At 33.3% G+C, this 18,295-nt stretch overlaps 1 pseudogene; it reads right to left on the reverse strand.

The window, feature by feature from the left end:
• Window positions 1-2,622: 2,622 nt before the first annotated feature.
• Window positions 2,623-4,498, reverse strand: LOC149204330 (presenilin-like protein At2g29900 pseudogene; annotated as a pseudogene).
• Window positions 4,499-18,295: the final 13,797 nt, after the last annotated feature.

Here is an 18,295-nt window from a genome sequence, read left to right on the forward strand (position 1 = left end):
CATTCCCGAACTTATCCACCTCATCGACACAAAGAGCACCATCAAAATTATTAGACTTTGCGGTTGAATCATATGAAGGTGATACAGGGCAAACCTGCGAAGTCTTAAACGGGGCTTTAGTCTTCTTTTTCTGCACAGTGCGAGCAGATGCAAACTTAGAACCACCAACTACAGCCTAAGACTAACCTTTCTTATCCATTGCTCTTCTAGAATCATCAGGGCAACCCTCCGAAACCCTACCGTAACAATTGACCTGCAATCTCATAAACGCAAATGTAAACGGAAATGAAATGGAAATCAAGAAATTTATGACTCCCGCTACTGCAATATCTTCCAGAGACGCCATTTCCCCTCTCCACTTCTTCTTTCAAATTCCCTCTCTCCAACTGAGTTCACCACCCGAAACTCCTTAACCAGACTGCATGATATACACAGACAGATGACAATAATTTGATTTCACCGCATAACATGGGAGACGATCAAAATCAAGCAGAATCCAGCTGGGTATTCCCAGTTCAATGAACATAATCATGGAAGCTGAGTACGAATGAAGAGCAGGACAAGCTGGCTATCATTGGCAATGGATAAGCTATAGATAGTACTGAATACAGGTAGGGTGAAAGTCGAACCAGGACGGAGAATCTATACGGTTGATATCATATTGTCCAAGACTAGACAGTTCAAAATGCTCATGAAATATGTATAAGCTATAGACAGTACTGATTACAGGTAGGGTGAAAGTCGAACCAGGACGGAGAATCTATACGGTTGATATCATATTGTCCAAGACTAGACAGTTCAAAATGCTCATGCCCAGGAGGCTGGTGATCATAGCGTAAGAATTGGCATGACTTTTCACGGGAATTCAGTCATTAATTTATTGACGAGCCAAATTTTTTGGTTAATATTAAATTACACAGTCTACGTTATCTGCTTGGTTAAACTTTTTTTAATTTTATCGAGATTAAAACGATAAGCTTGATCTACGTAATTTACACAATTACGTTGAATCCATTTACGTATAAAAAGCAATAATGGAAATTCAAGATTTTGTAAAAATTTTCATCAACAAATTCCAATTAAAAAATCAAAACTTTTTATCACATAAAAATATTTGGGTATAAATTTTAATTGGGTTAATTTTTTTATTTTTTAAATCTTTGTTAATGATATAATATTCAAAAGATGATTATATATATATATATATATATATTCATTCTAAATAAGGTTACCTAAAGAGGTCACATGTCCAACCAACTCAAGGGATGAATGAAGCTTGATTGTGATGAATCTCAAGAATTGAACTTGGTGCCTTATAATAGAGGACCAAAATCATAATAGAGGACCAAAGAGTTACCAAAGGGTTCATATATATATATATAAGAAATTCAATTTTATCTTAAAAAAAAATAGAAAAAAAAATATAAACATTTAAATTACCTATTTCTATTTTATTTGTATTTACATTTAAATTACATATTTCTTTTTTAATTTGAAAAATACAAATAAAATGATAGAATTACAAATTGATGTTTTTTTTTACTTTCTCTTTTAAATTTTTCATATTTAGATGATTTACTATTTTCCCCACCGCTAAAAGCCCCCCTTTAATGTGGAGCATTTGCGAGAAAGAAGGGCACATTTTGTCCAGTTGCTTAACAGAGACACATCTCTGGAAGACTTGCGAGACAAATCCAACAGTGGAAAACTTTGACAGATCCAACGGTCGAAAATGAAAAGGTAGACGATGGGTGGTGGCTTAACTCATTCAAAAGGTACACCTTCGGTGTAAAAAAATATCATCTGCTATTTCTGGCGGCAAAGCGGACTGGCCTGCCCTGATGTGCGCAATTTTGAATGATTGATTGGATTTTATTATATAAATAATTGAGAGAAACGAAGAATAATAATTTGTATAATTTTGATTAAGGATTTATTTTATTTTGGGCAATTTATTGACTAGGTTTAGTTTGAATGATTGAATTATTATAATATTTATTATTTTGAACCAAAATACAATTCTTTCAATTTAACATTTCTATCGACCTCTCTTTGCACCTTTTGGGGCAATTGCTAGTTATAATACACTATATAATGTACAACTAATCCACTAAACACTATTATTTCCATATATATATATATAAAATCTTGTCGACTAACACTTTTGTTTCAAAAAGTAATTATACTAGCAATTGTCCCAAAAGGTACAAAGAGAGGTCGATAGGATTATTAAATTGGAATTGTTGAATTTTTCTAGAAGAGTTAATTGGTTTGTGGAAAACCTTGTTTTCTTGGACTGGATCATTGTGCAATTACCCTTCTAAACGCTCTTTGTCGTTTGATAAAATAATCAAAATATTGTTTTCAAATTTCCATAGATTTCCTCTTGCAGTAAATTTCAAATACAAAATCAAATTATAGAGTATATTGCTTTGCCAAAGGAAATGATAAGAATAGAATACAATAGAATCAATGCTATTTGTGCTGAATTTATAAGTTTACAACAAAGAAAATTTGGCTTCCCTTGTCAGAGCTGAGTTGATTTGTGGCCTCACGATATCCAACAATCTATTCAAGGGTATTCAAGCTAAGTGCAACTTTAGGGATTGGAGTTATTCTGCTCTAATATAAAAAAAGCAAAAGGTGAGTCGTGATCTCAACCACGAAAGCTTCCATTACAAGACGAGTTAAGAAGTAAAAAATTACACCCACAGAAATTGAAATAGGGAGAGCAAGCAAAGCCTTCTGACAGAAGGGCAACATAATCAATGTTACACCGAGGCCTGCTATTATGGAAAGGTAGCATGCATAAGCTGTCATGTAATCATACATAGCTGCCCTTCCAACCAATACGCTGTAGAATATGAAGTCACCCAATCCTAGTTTAATTGCACCAGATGCAGAAAGCCCAATCCCATCCTGTTCGTATGTATTTGTGTGTGTAAAATCTTCAATCCCATTTGGGTGCGGCCTCCCCTCACTATCACTATTAGTTTGGGGACCAATAATCCTTGTAATGTAGAAGGCAATGGCAAAGAACCCACTTGTTGATTCACATATGTGGAAGAAGAAGTCCTCACCTGGTGATTTACGAGGGGAACTGATTCCTCTTCTGCTGGTGTCTCTGTGTCTCCATGAACACGACTCTCCTCTACCTGCTCCTCCTCTACAACAACTATTCTGAAACCTTGAATATAATCCTCATGAGGTAGCGATGTAGAAGCAGAGGCAGTGCTCTCATCGCATCCTGAATTCAAGGATTTCAATAACACAGATATCGAACTGAACTTGTTGTTTTCTTCCAAATGTTTCCCATCTGTTGTTGCGGGAGGGCTTTTTCTAATCTTTGCATGGATGGAGGAAGGGAGGGGTTTATCAAAGCTTCTTCTTCTTCTTCACTTTCAGTAGCTAGAGGGCCACTGCAAGGAAGAAGCACATTTTCATTTTCACGCTCGGGGACTGCAATGTGGGGTTTTCTCGTAACAGGGCGAGCCTCGTAAATCAACGCAGGGATTTCCTCATCTCCTGAAATAGTGAGCTCTACCAAAATTTTGAGAGGGCCACCGAGGATGAGAACGACAATAACATCATATACTGCCATTGCAACAAGTAGCACCCACGAAGTCCATTCGGGGAGCATAGTAAACCAGAATGCAACAAGCATGCCTATGAGTACCAAGTAACCTTGGGTGAAAATTATGGGCACTTTGCACAGGAAAAAAGAAAACACCCCCACAGCAGCAAAATTAAAAAGCACAACCCCAAAAGTAAAGTAGTCAATGGGTATAGAGAGAGATTTCACCAGAAGCACGGCCACACCCCCACCCATATAACCCAACGCAACGAATGCTACAAAACCCATGTAAAAATGAAGAAACTTCGTGCATCTGTAATAGAAAAGGCATACCAACAGGAACGTGACCACTGTGACAACAGCTACAAATACAAGGGCATTCAGAAGAGCGCCCCCAAATTTTTTCCAGTCTGAATCGGAGGATTGTTCATCATATATGAGAGTGGAGAAGAAAATAAAGACGATGACTAGTTAAGGAGATGATAGTGACCCTTTTTCTAGCCTTCTTCAGCCGCCTTTCGCCCGGGAGGCTTCATGCTCGCACACATAAAGAAGAATGTCGACTTCAAAAGCTGCAACGTTGTCCTAAGGTGGAACAAAATTGGACAACCCAGTTCCGGAAATAGGATTTGCCTAAGATTTCCCCTAGTGGCAATCTGATCAGAGTTTTTGCATAACAGGGCCAGGTTCAATGCACAACAAAACTCGGAGGTGAAAAGAAGGCAACTCAACCGATATTTGGAAAAAGCAGTCAAAGTGCAGTGCATGCTTGCCAGATGCGATGCGCGGCGAGGGATAATGAATCGAACACTTCAAATCAATAGTTGAAAGTGTCTCACCTGATCGAACAGAGTAGGGTAAAAGTGTAGACGATTGTTGATGCATAGGAAGGACTATCGGCCTAAATATACCTGTGATACGCATGGCCAGCATACTAAAACTAATCCATTGAATACTATTATTTTAGTGAAATGTGCTAATACATTGGATAAATAAATTACATTACAACCTTCCCATTTTCAAGATTTAATTTTATTAACTTGATAAATTTAACATTAACACGTGCACCACCCAGGAGAGAAAATACTTTCTATATCCATGTCCTGCCTTTCCTTGGCACTATGTATGAATGAAAGTTTATTTTTCTTTGGTGTATTCCATAAGCATTATGTCTTTCATAGTATTTAGTTACTTGTTAATACAATAATGATTGTTCCCAGTATGTGAATTTGGTGAAGCGATGACGTAATTATGTTCTGTGTGGTGTGTCTAACAATGTTTTTTTGATTTTTTGTTGGGTGGATATAGAACATATAATGAGTATCAATCCGTCCGAAAAAGCTCATTGAAACGATCTATGATAATTGTTTGTGTCTGGACATGGAATATTATATGAAACAAGCATGTTACGAGCTTTACAAATTGGGGACAATATATCAGAAGTACACATTATACCAATTCGGAGTAAATGGTGGATACGCCAACATAAAAACAGTGGCAACAAACTGGCATTCACCAAGTATTGTATTCTTTATATGCTATCGCTAAATTGCTTTATCTTCCATATTATTAGTCCCTGCAACATGGGGCTATATCTTCCATATTATTATTAGTCCCTGCGCCTATATCTTCTATATTATTATTAGTCCTTGCGGCATGGGGTTATAGTAACCGGTTTTAGATTTTAATATTCGTTAGTGTTTATTTTAATCTAAAGTGTTTTTATCTGTTTTCATAAAATAAGTATGAATACGGTTGTTAGAGGTATTAAATTATATAATAATTTGATAAACCAATCAAATAGTTGAGGATTTTATTTGGCTTATATAGGCTATTTTGTTCATATAGTTTTTGGAATTTGTATTTTCAATACTAAAACTAATGCTAGCATTAGTTAATAGACATTAAATGCTAGTTTTTTTCCGTAATTTTTGGTTCGTAAAACATTGTCTATCGTAAGTACACATAGCACACCATGGCACACCACATGGCTGTGTGCATGTACTAGTGTGGTGGTGTCTACAACTAGGTTTAATTGAAGTCATTCACCTTGGCTTTCCATTTTTCCATCTTCGCTCTCTCATCTAGTGTATGCTCTTCACCTTGCACGCTTTCTGATGAAGGTCTTTGTCGATAGACAACAGTCATTGCCGCAAGGAGTCATTGCTTGAAGGTCTTTGCCATAGTCGATAGTAGGTAGTTGGTACTTGACTAAAGGGCCTTGCTAGCCATAGCCAACAAGAGTCTAAGCCTATTTAAATTGCCATAGTAGTTAAGATTGCTAGTCATTGCTAGCTAGGTCCATTCTCAGCCAATCATTGTCAGCTGGCCAAAGTTGGGCTTACCTACTCCGCCTTGATACCAGGATACTCAACTGGGATGGTAGTTGTTGCGCTATTCAAATGGGCTACTCGATTGGGCCATTCGTTGTCAGTTCTACTTTGCAAGAGATCTTTATTCTCTATTTCCAGGGAGGCCATCTCTTTTACATAATATCGCGAGAGTTGGAACTCTGTTGCCTACAAAGCCTAATCACCGGGAAATTACTAGGTAAGCCCCATGCATGATGCCCATAAATAAACATCTATGCCTATTCGTCACTTCTTTGCATGGCAACTCTAAAAAAATTTGCAACAACACGTGCATTGTGCACTGTGGTACAAAAGAAATTAACGATGAGCACAATTATTAACAATGAGCACAATTTGTTTGCACTACTTCTATTTGTTTGCCCCCTCTGTTTTTGCTTTTGTTGCCTTTATTTTTCCTTGCAATATTGAAGTTAACTATTATCTTTTTGCACAGTTAAAGGAAAAATACCAATTGAAGCACTTTGGATATAATACGCAAGGTGGGAGTAGGAGGGGAAACTTCTCAATGGAATAGCAGTAGGAGGTAGGTTTTAGTATCACTCATAGTCACAGTCTCATTCCAAGGAAGTAGCAGCAAATGAGGTTCCACTTTTTCCACTTATGACTAGACTATTTGACTATTGGCATGACAACTTCTAGTAGACTATTTATAGCACACTCTTTGCAACATCTAGCACACTAAAACCTTAGAAGAAGTAAAAAATTTCATTTTCATTTATGAGGTGGGGGCACTGTTGGTTAGGGAATATGTCTCATAGCTTGCGTTGAAGAATCCCGAGGTCAAGGATTTGATCCTCTCTCACCTCAATTTTATTGCTCATCTATAAATTCTAGTATGTTCAACAATCTGTCCTTATTAACTTTACTATTTTAGATGTTTCCAATGTCGAGGTCGAGAGTTTGAGCCTCTCTCACCTCAATTTAATTGCTCGTCTATAATTTTTAGTATGTCCAAAGATCTGTGCTTACTTATTTTATTATTTTAGATATTTTAAAGTTTTGATTTCTTACTTCTTAGTTTTTCATTTATATTATATTTCTTCTAAAAATAAAAACAGAGGCATGCGATTGTTGGTTGAATACCTGGAGCTAGAATGTCTTTCTTCTGGAACCCCAAACACCAGACAATTGTTTAAGGCAAAGTAATTCCCTGCACAACTTGCAGAAAATAAATATTATGTTTCATAGGAGCCAGAGTTGTCTTTTAGTTAGAAAAAGAAAATGGAAAATGCATGCCTACTTGAGAGCCTGTATACAGAAATCAGAAGGACACTCCAGCAAGGAAACCATGAAGTTCCATCCACCGGTGCCAACGACACTCCAATTTTCCGAAGCAACATCTTTACAATGGTCGTTGGGTTGTTCTTTGCATCAAAACTTGCCCAAGGTCTTACCATTTCTCTGCATGAAATTGAAATGTGTCTTTGGTAGTCGAGATCAGGTGTTTTCATGCTGACACATATTCACTCACAAAAGTGGTGTATCCTATTCACTAAAAAAAATACATACGCTACCTATACCAACATTATGATGTATGGTTTTCTTTTAATTCATATATTTTTAATCTATATGACCGATATTAAAATTTATGAAAATACATCAAGTTGTGGCAAATGAATGGTATGTTCTCTCTCCTTCAGTAAATAAAATTCAGTTTCCTTTATGATAAGGGTGAATTGTCATATTTCTTTGTTGGTTTAGTGTAAAATAAACTTTTGAAAGTATCACTATGTTTTGTAAATTAGATACAAAGGCTTGGGAGGTTGACACTCTACGAAGGCATAAAAAACATGTCCTATGTGATGTTTCATGCACGACAAGAAATTATTGTTTCAACTTATGAAGATAAAAGTATTCTAGTGTGGGATATGTCCAAGCGAACTAGTGTTCAAATTTTTCGTAGAGCATTAGGGGAATTTTGAGGTCTAAAATGGGTCTCCTAAGAAAAATGTACAACCAAAATAAACTTTATAGGAACTAATAGGATTCAATATACTGATGTCAACCATGGGGGATGATTCACCTTTTTTGGAGTAAAAAAGTAAAAATATTAATAAAATAATAAAACTATTTTTTCAACTCGTATTTTCAACTTATCTCCTTAAGGTTTTACTCAAATTTCGTTGTATGCAAAATTTAATTCCTCATCCAATAAGTACACATGTTGCATACTTTCGATGGACCATGCTACAAGAAAAATGAGAAAATGTGATTGGAATCACGTTTTTTCATGTATTTCTCATTTTTCATGTAGAAGGGTCCATCAAAAGTATGAAACATGGGTACTCCTTGGATGATCAATCAAATTTTGCATCCAATGAGTGTTTCCGCTCAAAATTTGAGTAAACCCATAAGGAGATAAGTTGAAAATACGAGTTGAAAAAATAGTTTTTTCTTTTTTCCATTTAAAATTTGATGATGTAATATAATGTTATTTTATTATTTCCACAATTATTTTATAATTTTCTTAGAAGGTTCATTTTAGACCTCAAAAGTCCCCTAATGGAGCATGATCGATTTTGGATTCTTGCAGCACATCCTGAGATGAATCTCCTAGCATCCAGGCATGACAATGGGATGATTGCATTCAAATTGGAGAGAGAGAGAGAGAGGCTTGCTTACATTGTTTATGGGGATCACTGTTGTATGTCAAGGATCGTTATCTACAGACTTATGCGTTTTCAACTCAAAAGGACAATCCACTAATACAAATTAGGAAGCTTGGTTCGATTGGCCCAAACCAAGGGCCGAGATCTTTGTCATACAATCCAACAAAGAATGTTATCTTAATTTGTTGCAATACTAATGGTGTTTCTTATGAAATTTATGTTGTTCCAAAGGATAATCATGGTAGGAGTGATACAACACATGAAGCAAATAAAGGATTAGGAGGATCTGCTCTCTTTGTGGCTCATAATAGATTTGTTGTTCTTGATAAGAATCACAATCAAGTCACTATCAAGAATTTAAAAAATGAGATGACGAAAAAGTTCAATCTTCTAGTCACAACAGATGCACTTTTCTATGCAGGGACAAGCAACTTGCATTTGCTTGCTTTATTTATCATTCCCCATGTCACACCATAATGCATTAAACCATCCTTGTTTACAAACATGCATATAGCCTTTTGCCTTTAGCCAGGGCCTTGAATCGAGAGATTTCCTTGATATTTCTTTTGGCATAATGGAAGTATACCCTCTATCATCAACTAATAACCTTGATAAATTTCGTGTGCCTGTTATTTTCCAAGTGTGAATTTTTTGAAAGCACCCTGTTGCATTCTTATTGACCAAAATTTGACTAAACTTTTATTTTGGGGTTATCAGTGGAAGGCTTACATGTTTAAATATGAAGCAACTCATGGGGTATAAAAAGGGTGCTTGAAGATTGTTGATGATACAACTCTTGAAATTGATGGTCATAGAACTATTGTCAATTCTAAAATCTATGCCCCTTAACATTAACTAATGTGTAAATAAACACTGATAATTACGATTTCAAATATATATGAATATCTTGGATTTTGGAAATTATGCATTTTGTTTTTGAATATCTAACGCAAGGGAATTTGATGTATTATGTTGTCTTGGTTGTTTGAAAGATGACAGTTTACATGTGTGAATTCATGGGTAATGCCATAATTCTTCTTAACATTTCCTAATGTCAACTTCTTGCAATTGCATCTATAATGGTGCATTATGAGATCACTTTGTGTCCACTTCTTGCAATTGCATCTCTAGTGGCGCTGCATTTTTGTTTCGAATATATAATGCCAATGAATTTGATGTATTTTGTTGTCTTGGATGTAAGAAATAGGGCATGAGTTTCAAGTTCTAGCATTCCTCTGCGACCAGTAAGGATAAAATTTTATGAGAGATCATTCGTTGGTGTCTTTCTTTTGGCTATGCAATAATATCTATTTTGGAGTGTGGGTTCTTTGTTAGATCTCTGATGCCTTTAGGCTTTGTCTTTCTCCAAGGGTGATCTAATCTTGTATTAAGAAAAATACACATTGACTATGGCTCTTGATCTAATCTTCTATTAAGAAAAATACACATTGACTATGGCTCAATTTCAACTGCAATCTGAAATAGTTCTAAAGTAGATTTGATGGGCGTGGGCCTACACTATAACTTGATACTAATTAAGACAAGATCTCTACCTACCTTAATTCAGATTCATTCTTGAGGTATACCTAATGCATATCTATGCAATTTCTTGTGGGCCGTATGAGCTATGTTTTTCCAAATAAATTTCACTGGATCATGTTTACAAGGGAAGTTTCATTCTCTTTCTTCTACGGCCAAGTTTGTGACCATTTGTTGAATCTCTAAGGATTGGTGGATTCAAGATATATATGGTATGATTCTTGTGTTTTATTTTTTTCACTAATGCCAGGATTCTCTCGACTCTCGTAGAAGACATATTTGAAGGGAAAAGATTACTCCGTCAAAGGTCCAAGTCAACCTAATCTCATTAGAGTGATAGAATTTTGAATATAGGTCAACAAGTCTGGCCGATAATCTAATTCAAGATCTATGAGATCATAGAATTAATGAAACTCTGGTCCAAATGATCATAGAATTAATGAAACTCTGGTCCAAATGCTTATTTGTGGTTTGAGCATATCTAAATATGCTATCATAATTAAATGTAATGAAGTTGACTCCATTTGATTCATCATTGAGATAATCGATGCCATGATTACAAACACGCTGCATCTTCTTGTATAATGCATTGAATCTAGCGTGGAGATATGGTTCAGGGGCTTCTTGCAACTTGTTTTATTCTATGGCTCGGATAGAAATGATGGTCATCTCTGTAGCACGGTCTATACATTTCTAATCACTCCTTATTCAACTGAGCAAAGGTTAAGGGAATATAATATATGTTTCAAATTTCACATGCTTCACCCAATCAACCTTCACACAGTTCAGCTAATCAACCCCACTCAAGGCAAGGACTTGCTCCCTTGCAACCCTCCTTGTTTTTCATGCGGAGTATGGGTTTTTATAATGGAAGTAGGATGTATTTCAATGCGGAGAGATATATCTCATGCAGAGAGATATATTTCAATGCAGCGTGTTGGTATTCATCATTAAAAGCAACACAGGTATATTTCACATAGCCAAGAAAGAGAACATGATGTTGTTGCATTAAATCATTGCAATAGTGAATTGAAAACTATCAAAACAATATATTTATATATAATACGCCTCATACGCCAGTCTGGTGCACTCGCTAAGTTTATTAATTTATGTATGGTTCCGTCTGTTGGCGGCGGGGTCGGAGTAAAGAATTACAATAAGTGGAACACCAGGTCTCAACTCTCTCCGTGACTCAGCCTCAACACGAGGTTTAGTTATTTAAATTACAGGGAGTTACATTTTCTTTCATGTTTAATTATTAAATTGTTGAAAATTTTAAAATCTTAAATTTTGTAAGTGAATACCTTAGGTAGGTTTGCAAGTGAATATTAACATTCACTTTCTTTGAGGTAGGTGTGTCACAATGTTTTTCCAATAAGAATACTGAAGAATAATGTAAATAGCAATTAAAAGTTATTTCTAATAAGTCAGAAAAAATATATGCTCTTTTGTAAGGTTTTTTAGTAAAAGCATATGCTCTTTTGTAATATTTTTAGTAAAAACATATTTTTTTTTGTAGGGTTGTACATCTCATTCAAGGTATTTTCTTGTTCTATGAGTCTCACTTCCCATTAACAGATATATGCGATTTGGAACAAAGGCCAAAGATTTCAGATTAGAATATATTTTTAGCACAATTAAAACTTTGGTCTCAAAAGATGAGTTCTAAAATTAATTGTTTTCATGTAAATCTAACATAATAACAAATTGGCTAACTCCCCAGCCAATTTAACTACCCAGTTAAGACAAAATGTTTCTAAATAATGAGTAACTTGTCAACTAGCCATTTCCCAAATTTTCAAGGTGTCAATCTTTTTATATTGAGTAAATCTCAGGATATTTTTGATCGTTTTGGAATTGTAACTCTTGAATAACAAGTGCCCGCAATTCCTTTCCACCACAAGGATTATCTACTTATGCATCACAAATTTGTCAATCTTTTATATATAAAAAAAAAGAAATCATCAATTTTTGTTTAAAAAATATTAACATTTAATTAAATTTCAAAATGATCAAATTAATTTAAATAAATTGAGACATACTCCCATATCGGAGTGAGCCCATCAATCTTTATATATATATAAAAAATTCATCAATTTTTGTTTAAAAAATATTAACATTTAATTAAATTTCAAAATGATCAAATTAATTTAAATAAATTGAAACATACTCTCATATCGGAGTGAGCCCATCATGTAATTTGAAAACTTATGTAGGTGTATTTCCAAAAAAAAAAGAACAGACCCCACACATTTATGAGTAAGCCCATCATGTAAATTTTCAAAAAAAAAGAACACACCCCACACATTTAATTGAGTAAGCCCATCATGTAAATTGAAAACTTACGTGGATGTATTCCGGAAAAGAACAGACTTCTTAGGATTGACTTGATTTTATGATTGAAAATTAAAATGTATATAGTTAACCCAAACTCTTTGTTTATCAAATGCTTAAGATACATGATGTTATGACTGTCACTTGTTTGAGAGTAACTTGGACTTCTCATTTAAAATTATGATCTTGCATTTCCACACCTGCACACTGATGTATGAGAGGAAGGAAAAGACCCAGATTCGAGGTTATAAATTCCAATTCTCATTAGACTGAGTCATAGATTGCATTCACAGATGGTAATTGTCTCTATAACAACTACAATGAACTCTGAGAATAAAAGATCATTGATTGATAAGCATGCACGTGTTCAAATTTGTTTCCGAATTGAAATAAGCAAGGTTATTGAATATTTGGTATGGAATTGCAATTGCAGTGGAGATTTTTTAAATTTTATTGCAGTGAAGATTGTCTTACTTTTGTTATAAGAAATTGTAATTTTAAATTGGTTTTATCTTCACAAGTAAAACTGAAATTACGATTGAGAGTTGAAAGTTTATTTTTTTTAGAGGAAAAAAAATTCTTTCTATTATGGAAAAGAAAGTACATATATTAATGAGAGTAAATTTCAATCGTCATAGATGTGTTCAGATGAATCATCATCTATTTGCTGACACAAATTGCCACAAAATAAAAAATAGAGAAAATACATTTAGTCGGACCATAACCTATAATCTTTGTGAGTCTACTGACATGATAGAAGCCTCTGATATCAGAGGACACAGTCAGAAAACTGTCATAAGTCCAACACAGTGTAAAAACAAAATTCACTCGAGACAGAAAGCCCTGACAAAGAACCCTGGAGTCGAAGACCCATGTTATAATGGGATGGAACCTTCCCCTGTCAAAGAGGCAGAGCAGAATTGTTGGAAGATGATGTGATCTGAAATAGAGAAATAACCCAATTTTGAAAGTTTATTTAAAATGACTATCGACATACTTTATGTTGTTAGAAAAAAAAAACTGTAAAAAATAATCAAATTAATAAAAATATATAACATTTAAATGCTTAAAAAAATAATTATACAAAAAGAAATATATGACATTAAACATATGCCCACTATTTTTAAAACGAAATTGTCACAATTTTTTTTTGTATTTGACAAGAATGCATCAAATTTTTTGTATTTGACAAATTTTAGAGGGAAAAAAAGAGAAACTATTTTTTCAACTCATATTTTTCACTTATCTCCCTATGGGTTTACTCAAAATTCGAGTGGGAACACTCGTTCGATGCAAAATTTGATTGCTCATCCAAAGAGTACCCATGTTGCATACTTTCGATGGACCCTGCTACACGAAAAATGAGAAATACATGAAAAGTGTGATTGCAATCACATTTTTCATGTATTTCTAATTTTTCGTGTAGTGGGGTCCATCGAAAGTATGGAACATGAGTACTCTTTGGATAAGGAATTAAATTTTGCGTCCAACAAATAATCCTTGAAATTTGAGTAAAACATTAGGGAGATAAGTTGAAAATACGAGTTGAAAAAATAGTTTTATTATTTTATTATTTTTTAATCTTTATACTTTTTTACTCCAAAAATGGCGAATCATCCCCCCGTGGTTGGCATGATCATCTTGAATCCTTTTGGTTCTTATAAAGTTTATTTTGGTTATACATTTTTCTTAGGAAGCCCATTTTAGACCTCAAAATTCCTCTAATGCATAACAAAATTCTACTGAGTTTCTGAAGTTTGATGGGATATATCCGGCCTGATAGGATTGCATGAGAGGGGACTGCAAAACCTAAGGTGTTCAACGGGATGTTTTTCTTTTATCGTGTTGTACTCCATCTGCTACTTCAAATTTACTTGTGATCCATTAAATAAAGATGTTTTATCGACACTTCAAATTTGCCCAGAAAGTTATCTTTTGCTAGAATGAGGTGATTTTTTTCCAAACAATCTAATCATAGGAGTGTTTGAATCATTTTTTTGAATAGTCAAAATGGATTCAGCACATCAAAAACCTCTTGGGCAAAACCAAAATCCTAAAGCTTGACCATTGTAACCTACATTTCCCAACATTTCTACCAGATTTTGGCAAATATCATACTGGAATTTCCACTATTTTTCTAGTGAACTTGTTTCCTCGTTAGACTACTCTTTTAAATAATTAGTTTATGGAAAATGACAGCCCAAAGAAAGTAAATTAAGATAAATGATAAGCACCAACATCTTGAAGGCCAACCAATATATACCAGCCTAGATTCATCTAACTCCGGATCTATTATGCGTTGAGAGGGATCAAATCCCTCGATGTGCAAACCTTCTTTTTGGAGTGTAAAATTTGAGGAAAGGTTTGCACCTCAAGGGATTCGATCCTTCTCGGTGCTTTCTAGATTCAGAGTTAGATGGGTCTAGGTTGGTTTCAGCTAAAGGCAACAATGTCATATTTTTAGATTATCATTATTATGTATATGTTTGAGATAAATGTCACACTTTGAAATTTACATTATGTTTTCTTTGCTTGACATAACCATATAATTTTGTTCTTTAATTTAGTCTATGTTGTTAGCCTTGAATGGTTTGTACGTTTGTGTTTGGATGTTTTAAGTGGTTTGTGTGTGTCTGTGTTTGGATGCTTTGAGTGGTTTGTGTGTTTATGTGTTTGGATTTGGATGGTAGTGTTTGTGAATGTTACAATTTTTGTGTTATATTTCTGTACATGTATGTAATTGTCAATTAATAATTAGTTCATGATGAAGAAGGAAGATAATCTTGTCAATAATTTGCAGGAGGATTGATATTGCACATCTATTTAATTTAATTTTCGGTATCACAACTTTCGACAATTAATTAATTCTTAATAGTGTCCCTCTAGGTATTTTTTTTTTCCGGGGAAAAAAGCAACTTTTTATTAGAGAAAAAAAGTTTTGTTCCAGTAGTTCATAAGCCGCACAGGGCTTAAAAGTGCAGTTACAGCTCGACCCGCGGGGAGCTATTTTTCGAATTGATACCTGAGACAGTCTTCCTCCAAGAGGAGGAGATGAAACCATTTAATACAGTTTTCTAAATATATCTTGAAGAATAGTTTTATTTTTAAATTTGCTAAGTTACCTCAATCCATTGATATGATATATATTGTTAATAACTTTAATTATGAAAAATGATGAAATAAAAATTTTGAATGCAAAGTGACAATGTTTTAGTGTTGAATGGAAAAAAATGGGAATAATAAGAATGTAGCCAATTACAAATTGCGTTCATTGTGATCAATCTCAACTATTTTCTTCTACTATTTTTATTGTCACACCTATTAGTTTTGCTATATTTTCATATTGATTATATGAAAAGTGCAGTTTAAATTGTAAACCATTCAAATATTTAACTTGAGCTATTGTACTAAACACATTAACTTTTCTAACTTGCTCTCCAATATTAATAGGCTGAATTACTATAACACAAAAATCAATGCACATTGTCAATAATTTTTTTGTGCTTATACTAAAATCAATCACACTATTAATCCAGTCACTTTAAAATTAATGTACCATCATACATCAAGTTACATCAAATCAGAAATCAACATCTACACTAAAATCAATGCATCTAATGCAATCAATCAAATATGATTAGAAAAAACATCTACATTGAAATCAATGCATCTAATGCAAGCAATCAAATAGGATTAGAAATCAACATTTACACAAAAATAAATGCATCTAGTGCAAGCAATCAAATATAAAAAAATCAACATCTACACTGAAATCAATATATTTAGTGCAAGCAACTCAAAATAATTAGAAATCAACATCTACAATGAAATTAACGCATCTAGTGCAATCAATCAAATAGAATTAAAAAACATCGACACTAAAATCAATGCACCTAGTGCAAGCAATCAAATCGGATTACAAATCATATTTACATTGAAATCAATGCATCTAGTGCAAATAAGCAAATATCATTAGATATCAACATCTAAATTGAGATCATTTAATATCATTTATTTAAGTACAATATCATATTTAACCAATAATTCAAAATTTTAAAGTAATCCTATAATTTCACTAGCTACTTTGATAGAAATTAAACATTATTTAAAATTTAGCAAATCAATAATGTTATTAAAAAATAAATTCATTAATAGAAAATAAAAGCTAATTACTTCCATAGGCACCTCTTTTGGGATAAGGTTTTCATAATTTAACTATTAATAATTACTAAGTGGATGGTAGAAGTTATGGTAGAGATTTAACCTCTACCAAATATTCTAGAATATTACTAGAAGTAATATGAAATCAAAATTTCAAGTTTATCTCCAAAGTAGTTATGTCTTTTTTATCCTATTAATTAAATTAATTAATTACAAAAAGTTATATGAACAAGTGTCATATCAAATGAGTTGTGGTTTTTTGGACATATGATATTAATAGGCTATGATATTGATTCATAATATTATATCAAAATATATTTACAAATTAAAAATCTCCATAATAAAATATAGATTAAATTAATCTCTTATGATTAAACTTTTTATTATAATTTATAATACATTTACACCTTATTTACAATATTGTTATTAGAAATTTAACTGGAAAAAAAATTATCTCGATAACTTAAATAACTTCTCCCACAAATAACTACCCAAAACAAAAACAAAGATATAATAAGATTATCCATTTTTATTACTACATGTACAACAAATTATTTAGACATTCCCATTTTCCCATCTCATCCACATATACAACTCTTAAGTTATTTAAGATTCCTATTTTTCCCATCTGAAACCATTTAAGTTAATATTATTAAAAATATACAAATTTTAAAATACCGTTTTTAAACGGCTAAAAGTAAAAAATAGTCAAAACTCCTGTACTCTTCACTTCCAAGGCACCTTCATTTGTTCAGATGATCACTTCTAAGACACCTTCATTTGTTCAGATGATGAAACACCTTTATTTGTTCAGATGATCACTTCTAAGACACCTTCATTTGTTCAGATAATGAAACACCTTCATTTGTTCAGATGATAACTTCTAAGACACCTTCATTTGTTAAGATGATGAATATGCAGAATGAAAATTTTGAATTATGGAAATATAATAATTGAAATATTTTAAATTTTAAATTATTTGGAACTTTAATATATATAGTGTAATAATTGATGGGTTCCACCGAGAAGACATGAAATTCAGGTGGTGATGGTTTCTCGGGTTTTACGGTGTCAGAGAGGGCAGTCGCATTGCACATGGCTCAGGCCTCCGCATACCGCGTAGAGATTGAGACGAGAATGAAAATGTGTTTCTGGTTTGAAACCTCACAGAGTTTGCAATCTGAGAGAGATAGTTGACGAGGATCAAAATGCGTTTCTGGTTTGAAACCACATAGAGAGGTCAACAAGGATAAAAAATGTGTTTATGGGTTGTAACTTCAGAGGAGATATCTTGATATACCAACCACTACTATATTGTTTATTTACAATAACAGCTACATTGGAATATTGAAATTTTATCATTGAATTTTAAGTTTAATAGATTTTATTTTAGAATATAATTTTTTGAATTTTAATTTAATTATCAATATTTTTTTTGTTAAGTTTAGTAGATTTTTTTTTTCATTCATTTATAAATCAAATTTACACCACATAGATTGGCTAGGTGGTCTCAACTTGCTCAGTGGGAAACCAAGTGGCCACTTATCTGCATTTTACGTCATCCAGTAATAAAAGAGTTTCAATCTTTCTATCCAAACTATATAAGTTTCTCATTCATGTCCATACTCTAGATATCTACCTATACATATTCTTGCATAAGGAAATGTAAAAGCTATCAACATATATAAACAAAACTTAACAGGGAA

Source organism: Pinus tabuliformis, chromosome 1_2 (assembly GCF_031772625.1).
Source record: "Pinus tabuliformis cultivar Carrire ecotype Pingquan chromosome 1_2, CPIR1, whole genome shotgun sequence".
Taxonomy (NCBI): Eukaryota; Viridiplantae; Streptophyta; class Pinopsida; order Pinales; family Pinaceae; genus Pinus; species Pinus tabuliformis.